Raw genomic sequence first — 11,117 nt, 5'->3', positions numbered from 1 at the left:
AGCGACAAAGTCACCTATGTTAGAGTATATTGACTTAGAAGTCAAGTGAGAGCACTTGATCATAGGTCATACTCATCGTTTAAGCTCAAAAATGGGGTTACCATTTTTCGTTTAAGCATCTTGATGTATTCTCATCTTGTTGAGTTGCTTTGCCCCATGATTTGGAGTAAAGCTTCTCTAAGATGGAACAACATACCTTGGGTGGTGGTGTTGATCTTGGTCATGTAGTTGAACTTGTGTGGGTTGCTCAAGGTTGATGTAGTTGGGAGCACCGCTTGGAATTTGAGTTCATCTACCTACATGGGTTAGTTTTGCAAGGAAGAGCACTTGTGTATCCAAAATGACAATCATAAATCTTAATGTAGAATTTGTCAAAGGATATGTTTGAAGAGTTTTGTGTTTCCTTGTCTTCAACCACCATTGTGTAGAGACTTGATGATGTAGAGATTGCTCAAGATGTGAGTGAGTTGCAATCTCATGGATTTAGATTCATCCAAGTACCTACAAGGGTTAGATAGCATGCAAGGATGCAAATATATCCAAGACATATAGATAGCATCATGAAAGAAATATCAAGGATTAGTCAAAGGGTCATGCCTTGCATGTATCCAAATGGAGTCCCTACTCCAAGTTTGAAGCATCAATGATGTTCAATTCACCTCTCAAACGGCAAAAGACTTTTTCATCAAGCGATTTGGTAAATATATCCGCTAATTGCTTATCGCTACATACATGCTTAAGATTAATGTCCCCTTTGGCAACATGGTCTCGAATGAAATGATGACGAACTTCAATATGCTTAGTTCGAGAATGTTGCACGGGATTGTGAGCAATCTTAATAGCACTTTCATTTTCACAAAGCAATGGAACAAGTTTCACATATATCCCATAATCTTTAAGAGTTTGGGTCATCCAAAGTAATTGAGCACAACATGATCCAACAGCAATGTATTCCGCTTCGGCGGTGGATAAGGATATCGAGTTTTGTTTCTTGGAGGACCAAGACACAAGAGATCTACCAAGAAATTGACAAGTACCCGAAGTGGACTTTCTATCAACCTTGTCTCCGGCATAGTCCGAATCGGAGTAACCAACAAGATCGAAAGAAGACCTCTTAGGATACCAAATGCCAAAATTTTGTGTGTGTATTAAGTATCTCACTATCCTTTTCACAGCCTTGAGATGACACTCTTTAGGGGCCGCTTGATATCGTGCACACATGCACACACTTAGCATAATATCAGGACGAGAGGCACATAGATATAACAATGAACCAATCATAGGACGGTAAACTTTTTGATCAACCGGTTCACCATCTTAGTCAAGTCAAGATGTCCACCAGTAGGCATGGGAGTAGACATACCTTTACATTCTTGCATATTGAACTTCTTGAATAAGTCCTTGGTGTACTTTGTTTGAGAGACAAAGGTACCTTCCTTAGTTTGCTTGATTTGCAAACCGAGAAAGAATTTGAGTTCAGTCATCATAGACATCTCAAACTTCTCCGACATTAGCTTTCCAAACTTCTCACTAAAATGAGGGTTAGTTGAACCAAATATAATATCATCAACATAAATTTGGCACACGAGTAGAATCAATTTTTCCAATTTCAAAGCCTTTTTCAATAAGGAACTTGGTCAAGCATTTATACCATGCTCGAGGAGCTTGTTTAAGACCATAAAGGGCTTTGTGAAGTTTGTAAACATGATTAGGTTTCTTAGGATTGACAAAACCGGGAGGTTGCTTATCATAAACTTCCTCCTCAATTTCACCATTTAGAAAAGCACTTTTAATGTCCATTTGGTACAAGATGATATCATGGTGATTAGCATAAGCAAGTAAGATGCGAATGGACTCAAGCCTAGCAACGGGAGCATATATCTCACCATAGTCCATACCTTCGACTTGAGTGTAGCCTTGGGCGACTAGGCATGCTTTGTTGCGGACGACTTGACCATCTTCATCTTGCTTGTTGCGAAACACCCATTTGGTACCAATGATGTTGTGGTTGTTGTCGGGCTTCTCGATCAATGTCCATACTTGATTTCTTTCAAAGTTGTGTAGCTCTTCATGCATAGCGTTAATCCAATCCGGATCTTCCAATGCTTCTTCAACCTTCATAGGTTCAATGCTAGAGATGAATGAGTAATGTTCACAAAAGTTAGCCAAACGAGTTTTAGAGCGAGTGATTCTCCCGGTTTGGATATCATCGTAGATTTGCTCGACGGGATGATCTTTGGCGATTCTTGCTCGAACTTGTGGGAGCTTTGGCTTGGCTCGGGGTGGAACATCCACTACTAGGAAAATGCTTATACATAGAAGTTTACCACTAGCGTTTGTTTGTGTCCCCACGCTACTGGTAATTACCAGTAGCGCTGGGTACAAAGCGCGGTATGGATTAGCAGCAGCGTTGGTTTCTTTTAGACACGCTACTGATAAGTGTGGCATGGCACACCACCAGATCAAAAAGTATTAATAGCGCGGGTTGTAAATCCTGCACTACTACTAAGTGAATAGCTACAGCGCAGCGATACACCCACGCTACTGCTCAGCGTGTCCACTGCAGAGTGCAGCACCATCCACCCCCGATCCACTCCCACAATCTCCTTGCCCGCCGCTCCCTCTCCGGCCCCTTCCTCCCATCCGCCCGCCCCCTGTTCCACCATGGCGCAGCTCGTCCTGGGCTCACGTCCTGCTAGCGCGCCCCGACCGGCATCGTCGGCGGGAACAAGGCCAAGGTCTCAGCCGAGGTCGCCCCGGAGGACGCAGCCGAGCACGGGCGTCGGGGGGAGGCCGATGAGGAGAGGTGGTCCCGCCTGCTGCGCCTCCCCCCCCCCCCCCCCCCCCCCCCCCCCCCCCCGCGCCGCGACGTTGTCGCCTGCGTCTGCCGCTCAGCTCGAGTGCGGCAGAATCACCTTCTCTTCCTCGCTCAAGGCAGGTGAGCGAGCCCCCCCCCCCATCCTTGCCCGCTCCAATAATTTTTGTTTGCTTCAGTCCCCAATCTGGTTCGTAGTAGACATACACGTAGTAGAATTTTGCCTCCCGATTCTAGAATTTTTGGCCGATTCGTGTGCTGCTTCACATAATCACATCCTCAAACCATGGAATACTTCATGATTCCTCATAATTGTTGATTTTTTCCCTTGTCGTACATACATCAACATTTGTTTCTCAAACAAAAAAGTCCTAACCATTTTGGTATAATTTTCAGAGCTAATTGTGCAACCATAGTCATCCCCAGGAGTGCCACTTTTCCTTCCATATAGCTAATTGTGCAACACAACAGTATATAGTACCATAGCAGTTTTATGCTCTTTTATGGTTACAGATATACTCTTCTTTGTAAGCTTAGGGATGGGTACATATATGTTAATTCACACAGTAGCATAAGCAAGCTTGATCAGAATTATGATGCTTGCTCTTCTCATATGACAATTCTGTCATTTAAGGCAGATTCTGAAGATTCTTTTTTTACTATACAAATTATGGAGATAGAGTATAACCATCCAGTCTTTTCGGATGTCATATTTCAGTTTTTTTAATCTTATCATATGATGCATTAGAATTTTTAGAGGACTGCTATTCCTGATTCCTTTCTTGGAGCCACGTCTGCACATAAGTGGCATTTTGAATCACATTCTATGGCAAAATATCAGGGTTTATGAAGTCTCTGCTTGGTTCTAACTCAGTAGCACAATCTAAACTCGGGAGTCTATTTACAGTTACTGAATCTCAAACTCTGAAATAACGAGAAATTTCAAAGTGAAAGAAGAACAAATTATGAATATGATGTGATTAATTTAGAAACATGTACTCTTGGCGCAAATCAGTGAGCTCATTGGTTCCTACCTTTTGGAGTAGTAAATTATCATCCTATGACTTAGACAGGTTCAGACTGTAGATTCATTGTCTTTTCTTTTCTTTTAGAATACACCCTGGATGGTGTATTATGCATTAAAGAGAGAAGTCATCTGCAGAGCAGGTACAACGCCATGAGGACGGCTAGAAACAAAACGATAAGAAACCTTTCTAGAGATTCATTGCTCATACTTGCTGATTCTATGGTCATTCTTACTGAGCTTGGATTTTTTTTAGTGAGAGAATCCACACCTTAGCAATCTTCTTCCTGCTGTGCGCTCTGATTTACTAGTGATCATTATGTGTGCGAACATGCGCTCATAGATTGTTTTCATGGCTTAACTTATCTGCTTTTTGCAGACGTATTATCTGATGCAGTTTTCTGAGACGAAGGCACTAGGCGATGCTGTTGGATTTGGGTCTGCCTTTCTGTTTGCTTCTGTGTTTGGTATGTTTGACCCTCTTTGCGCCTACATCTTCACGAAATCGGGATCTGACGTTGCCGACCCTCCTGTTCGTTCAGGTACCAGGCTGTACAATACCCGGAAGCTGGTGCCATCTGGCCTTCTTTCAGCACTCTCTCTAGGTGCCCTGGGAGTCTTCTACGCTGCTTACTTGCAAGACAAGGTGTGAGCTAATCGCCTGACCAGCTCTACTTTTCTGTACTGCTAACTGAAGAAGCTTCCTTCAAGGTTCCCTCTCATAAATGAAAAAAATTGGGACTGAGCACCGACGGTCGGTGTTCCTCCCAATGTTGTAGAAGTCCCAACAAACAGCATTTACTGCCCCTCTGTTTGTTGCCAATGATAAGCTGTGGCCAAGCTTTCAGTTGCCGATGCGCTGATTGTAGTTGCAGTTGCAGTTGCTCGGGACTCAGTTGTAGTTACTAACATAATATAAACTAGATTGAAAATACATCACATGGACATTAGTACTGTGCTATGCATACACCATAAGGATGCTGATTTTAGTTTTAAAGTAGTAGACTAATTTCCCCTTGCTTGAAACTCCTATGCTGAATTAGAGGGTATGCTGATGCTACTACTAATCATTGTTGGTGAAGCAAATGTCATTTGAGAAATCATTTTTTCTTGTTAATGAAGATTGTTACAAACATTATGCTTTCCTGTGTCTCAAAACTGTCAACCTGGCTCATAAAATGATATTTTTTTACTATTGATTCATGTGCATGGGCTAAAAAGAAAGAAAACACCCTGCTGGATTTGAACGAGGACGCGAACTAATAAGTTTTTTTTACTTTCCCGACGTGGGCGCATGGGTGATTGACGCGGACTACCATAGCCCGGTGGGTGTCGTGCTCTTCAAACACTCGGACGCGGACTTCACCGTGAAGCCCAGAGACTGCGTCGCGCAGATAATCGTCCAGGTGATTGCGACGTCGGAGGTCGTCGAGGTGGAGGACCTCGACATGGGGCTGCGGCGACGATGATGACGACGACATCGACATCGACACAGGGCTACGGCGGCGACGAAGACGACGACATTGTCATGGTGCTTCGGCGGCGGCGACGAGGACATCAACACCATCAACACGGCCTTGTGGAGGCGTCGACGCCGACGACATAGACGTGTGGCATAAATTGTGTGTGTGCGCGCGCGCGCGTGCGTGTGTGCGTGTGCGTGTTTTAATTATCTACATCAGATATGTATGATTGATGATTGACTGTATGCATAACATGTACGTATTGTGAAATGCATGTCTGAACTGAAATAGGTAGATTTTTATTTTTTTTAAAATCCTAATTTGTTACTAGTAGCGTGGGTGTATAATAGAAGCGCTACTACTATTCCTTTACTAGTAGCGTGGGTGTATAATAGAAGCGCTACTGGTATGTCTGTTTAGCAGTAGCGTGGGGTAAAACACACGCTACTGCTAAAAAATAGCTGTAGCGTCATAGCAGTAGCGTGGGAACCTACGCTACTGGTAGTCTAAAAACCCACGCTACTGGTAAGGTTTTTCCTAGTAGTGATCCTCTTCATCTTGTTCTTCTTCTTGGCCTTCTTCATTGTTGACGTTGTCATTCTCTTGTCGTGGTGGAGAGGGAGGTTGTTGATGTTCATCTTGGTGTACTTCCTCATTTTCTTCGTCTTGGTGTGTCCCACTTGTGGATGCTTCCGTATCAATTGTTGGTTCACCTTGTCGTGAGGTAGAAGCTTCCACTTGGACGGACGAGGTACTCTCCTTCACCTCCGTTGGACGAATCTTGCCGATAGACAAGTCTTGAATTACTTTCGAAGGGTCTTTGTCTCCTACATCAACTGTCAATTGCTCTACTTGCGAGCCGTTAGATTCATCAAACTTCACATCTACCGTCTCTTCAACCTTCCGGGTGAAATTGTTGTAGACACGGTAAGTGTGAGAGCTTGAGCCATAACCAAGTAGGAATCCTTCATGAGATTTAGGAGCAAATTTAGAACGACGATGTTTATCAAGAATGTAGCACTTTGAGCCAAATACTCGAAAGTATCCAACTTGGGGTTTGTTACCGGTGAGGAGCTCGTATGCTGTCTTGCCGAGTAGCTTGTGAAGATACAAGTGATTTGTTGCATGACAAGCTGTCTCAACCGCTTCCGCCCAAAAGTGTTTTGGAGTCTTGTACTCATCAAGCATCGTTCTTGCCATCTCAATAAGAGTCCGGTTCTTCCTCTCAACAACTCTATTTTGTTGAGGTGTGTATGTAGCCGAGAACTCGTGTGAAATTCCTTCTTCGTCAAGAAAGGTATCCACATTTGCGTTCTTGAACTCCGTTTCGTTGTCACTTCGAACCTTTTTGATCTTCACGTCAAATTGATTTTGGGCCTTTCTAGCGAAGTTTTTGAAGATCTTTTGGACCTGCGATTTGTCATCAAGAAAGAACACCCACGTAAATCTTGAAAAATCATCAACTATGACTAGACCAAATGAGTTCCATGTGAAGTAGCTCGAGTGGTCTTCTCGTGGTCATGATGTTCTTCGCGCAATGACTTCCTCCAACCTGTTTCCCTGCTGACAAGCACTACAAAGTCTATCCTTGTCAAATATGACATCTTTTACTCCAAGGATATGATCACCTTTCATAAGCTTATCAAGATTTCGCATGCCCACATGACCTAGTCTTCTATGCCACAACCAGCCTTTAGAAGATTTAGCAATTAAGCAAGTTCTAGGTTGAGCCTTTTTAGTGAAATCAACAATGTAAAGATCACCTCTACGTATACCGGTAAAGACCATTTTACGATTGTTTCTACGAAACACTTGGCAATCTACTTCAGTAAATAGGACATTGAAACCGAAATCAGCGAGTCTAGATACCGAAAGTAAATTGTACCCAAGAGATTCAACGAGCATGACATTTTGTATGGAGCTATCATGTGAGATGGCCACCTTACCTAGGCCAACCACCTTACCCTTTGAGTTATCACCAAAAGTGACATACTTTCGAGGGCCGTCGTTTTCAGCAAGCTCACGGAACATATCTTTATCTCCGGTCATGTGATCAGTACATCCACTATCAAGGACCCATTCCTTTCCACCGGCCATGTAGCCGCGAAGATTTGCCATAAGACCAAAGTGTCTCATCGCATCATCAAGATCATAGTCACTATCATCATCCTCATCATAGTATCCATGTTCAACATCATCTTGTGATTGATCAACCCCTAGAGAGGGTAATTCATTAGACAAATGATCATTTCTATGGTTATCTTTATGAATTCTAATAGCTTCGGAAATGATATTGCTAATGATTCCAACATCTCCTATGGCACGCATGAGATTGGTAAGCTCAAATAAACAATCACCAAAGCTAGGATCATTAGAATTTGGAAATCGTTCCTCAAGGAATAATTTGGAAATCGTTCCTCAAGAAATCTCCATATAGTATAGGCACAATCAAGAGTAGGCAAGCTAGCAATCAAATTTTTGGGCAAACCTCTTATGATAAGATTGATAGTTCTAAGATTGCGAATCATGTCAAGATCCTCTTCGGGTGTGGGATGCAAATGATCAATATGAGGTGCACAAGGGCTAGTAATGTACTTGTTCAAGTGATATTCATTGAAAATATCAAGCATTTCATTTTTCCACTCATAGAAAAACTCTCCATCGAGAATAGGCACTCTACATCTAAGACTCCCCAAAGTAGACACATCCATCTTCCTCCAAAGATGTTTAAACCAAGGCAATGGAGACCAAAGCTTTGATACCAATTGAAAGGATCGAGAAGAGGTGTCTAGAGGGGGGAGGGGTGAATAGACTCTAATAAAGAAAAGTTGCAGTTTTTAATTCTCTTAAGTTAAAGTGGAGTATTAGCACAAGTTTAAACATTCATAATACATATCAAGCAAGCATGCACACATACAAAGAGTATATGAGCAGCGGAAAATAAAGCATGCAAGTTGCAAGAATGTAAAGGGAATGGATTGGAGTGTGCAAACGCAATTTGGAGACACGGAGATTTTTTATCCGTGGTTCCGATAGGTGGTGCTATCGTACATCCACGTTGATGGAGACTTCAACCCACAAAGGGTAACGGTTGCGCGAGTCCACGGAGGGCTCCACCCACGAAGGGTCCACGAAGAAGCAACCTTGTCTATCCCACCATGGCCGTCGCCCACGAAGGACTTGCCTCATTAGGGTAGATCTTCACGAAGTAGGCGATCTCCTTGCCCTTACAAACTCCTTGGTTCAACTCCACAATCTTGTCGGAGGCTCCCAAGTGACACTTAGCCAATCTAGGAGAACCACTCTCCAAGAAGTAACAAATGGTGTGTTGATGATGAACTCCTTGCTCTTGTGCTTCAAATGATAGTCTCCCCAACACTCAACTCTCTCTCATAGGATTGGATTTGGTAGAAGGAACATTTGAGTGGAAAGCAACTTGGGGAAGACTAGAGATCAAGATTTATGTGGTTGGAATTGAATATCTTGACCTCAACACAAGTGTAGGTGGTTCTCTCTCAGAAAATATGTATTGGAAGTGTAGGCATGTTCTGATGGCTCTCTCCACGAATGAAGAGTGGGTGGAGGGGTATATATAGCCTCCATAGAAAATCTAACCGTTACACACAAATCACCAAACTCGGTGGGACCGAATCAGAGAACTCAGTCAGACCGAATTGGTTCATAATGTGACCGTTTGAAGTTTCGGTGGGACCGACATGTCAACTCGGTGGGACCGATATCATTAGGGTTAGGGCATAACGTAATCTCGGCGAGACCGATTACACAAACTCGGTGTGACCGATTTTGGTAATAGACTAACAGAGAGTTGGTCAGGCAAACTCGGTGGGACCGATTCGCTCATCTCGGTTAGACCGAAACGTTACGAAGGGGTGACAGAGAGTTTGCATTGCAATCTCGGTGCGACCGATTGCAAATTTCGGTGAGACCGAAATTATTGCAAGAGGCAACAGAGAGTTTGCAATCCCATCTCGGTGAGACCGAGATCCCTATCGGTGAGACCGAAAAGACTAGGGTTTCTGGCAGTGGCTATGTCAAGATAACTCGGTGGCGCCGGATAGAAAGAATCGGTGGGTCCGAGTTTGACTTTTAGGTTTGGGACATATGGATATGAGAAAGTGGTTGAGGGCTTTGGAGCATATCACTAAGCACTTTGAGCAAGCAAGCCATTAAGCAACACCTCATCCCCTCTTAATAGTATTGGCTTTCCTATGGACTCAATGTGATCTTGGACCACTAAAATAGAAAATATAGAGTCCTGAGCTTTGAGCTTGAGCCAATCCTTTGTCTTCAGCATCTTAAAGGGGTCACATATCCTCTAGTCCATGCCAATCCATTGTTGAACTTATCTGAAACATACTAGGTAGAAACATTAGTCCAACAAGAGATATGTTGGCATTAATTACCAAAATCACCCAGGGAGCACTTGTGCTTTCAGGCGACGAGTGGGGCGAGGCGGCCACGGGCGCGGTAGTGCGGGCAGCGGGGCGCGCGCGGCAAGCGGCGACGGCTGCGGGCGCGGCGGGAGGCGAGCGGCAGCGGTGGGCGCGGTAGTGGACGCCGGCGAGACGCAGGGCGCGACTGCGTGCGGCGACGAGCGGGGCGAGGCGGCCACGGGCGCGGCAGGGCGGGCAGCGGGGCGCGGCATGGCGGGCGCGAGCGCGGCGAGCCTGGGTGGGCGGGGCAAGGCGGGCGCAGGCAGGGCAGGGTGAGGGGAGGCCGACAGTGCAGCGGGCGCGAGTGCGTCGAGGCGGGGGCGGGCGGGGCGAGGCAGGCGCAGGTAGGGCAGGGCGAGGCACGGGCGGTGGCGCGGTGCTCGCGCGGGGCGTGCGCGCGCGGCGAGGTGGGGGCGGGCCGGGCGAGGCGGGCACGGGCGGGGCGGCAGCGCGGGGCGGCGGTGCGAGGCGCGACGAGGCGGCAACGCGGGCGGGGCGTGCAGACGCGCGCGGCATGCAGCGCGGGCGTGGCGGGCAGCGGCGGCGGGGCAACGCGGGCGCGGGCGGGGCGTGCAGCGGCGCGGCAGCGCAAGTGCGGCAAGGTGCGGCGCGGGCTGCGGGCTGGACAGGAGCAGGGCGTGGGAGAGCGCCCCGGCGAGCGAGCGCGAGTGGCCACGACATGCCACGGCGGGCACGGACGGCAGCGGACGTTTTGGGGTTAGTTGCTGCGGTGGGCGACTCGAATAGAAGCCGGATACACATGTCCGCTTTCACACCCATCGCCACCCCAAACGCACAAAATCCGGACAAAGCGGACGCCCGTTTGGGGTCGTGCGGTGGAGTTGGCCTTAGTAGTGTCACAGGGGTTGACGTCCGCCCACATTCCACAACTCATCAATGCCATTGTCGTTGCCGACCACACACGAGGCAGGGAGACCGAGAGGACTCGAATCTGTGTATCTAGGCATAGTGGGGATGCTGCGTGGGCGGGAGAGGACGCATCGCCAACGCCAGCATGCAACCGCTCACCTGGATTTTCTCTCGACAATCAACAATCAACAATGAATTCAGCAACCAACATGAATCAAGTCCCTAATGGCGAGTTTAGCAGCACATATAACAACTAACATGAATTACTCAACAATCAAGAACCATTAATCGAATTCAGCAGCACGTACAGATGCCTGACCCCATGTCCCTCCTGCTTCCAACTCCATTGCGAGTGGTGAATCATGAAAAAAACAGAAAATTTTGCATCACCGGAACAGAGTGGAAGGGGAGAAGGGATGTGGGGGGGGGGGGGGGGGGGGGGTTGGGGGTTTGAGGAGATACCATCTTGTCGCCGGAGAGGAGGCTGCGTC

General features: G+C 46.4%; 1 non-coding gene across 1 annotated transcript; it reads left to right on the top strand.

The window, feature by feature from the left end:
* Positions 1-2,864: 2,864 nt before the first annotated feature.
* On the top strand, positions 2,865-5,572 carry LOC109751932 (uncharacterized). The gene is made up of 4 exons (XR_012189857.1): positions 2,865-2,938; positions 4,219-4,306; positions 4,382-4,485; positions 5,161-5,572. It is a non-coding gene; the product is annotated as an uncharacterized protein (transcript).
* The last annotated feature ends 5,545 nt before the right edge of the window (positions 5,573-11,117 follow it).

This window comes from Aegilops tauschii, chromosome 7, assembly GCF_002575655.3.
Source record: "Aegilops tauschii subsp. strangulata cultivar AL8/78 chromosome 7, Aet v6.0, whole genome shotgun sequence".
Taxonomy (NCBI): Eukaryota; Viridiplantae; Streptophyta; class Magnoliopsida; order Poales; family Poaceae; genus Aegilops; species Aegilops tauschii.
This window is presented reverse-complemented; position numbering and strand designations above follow the sequence as displayed.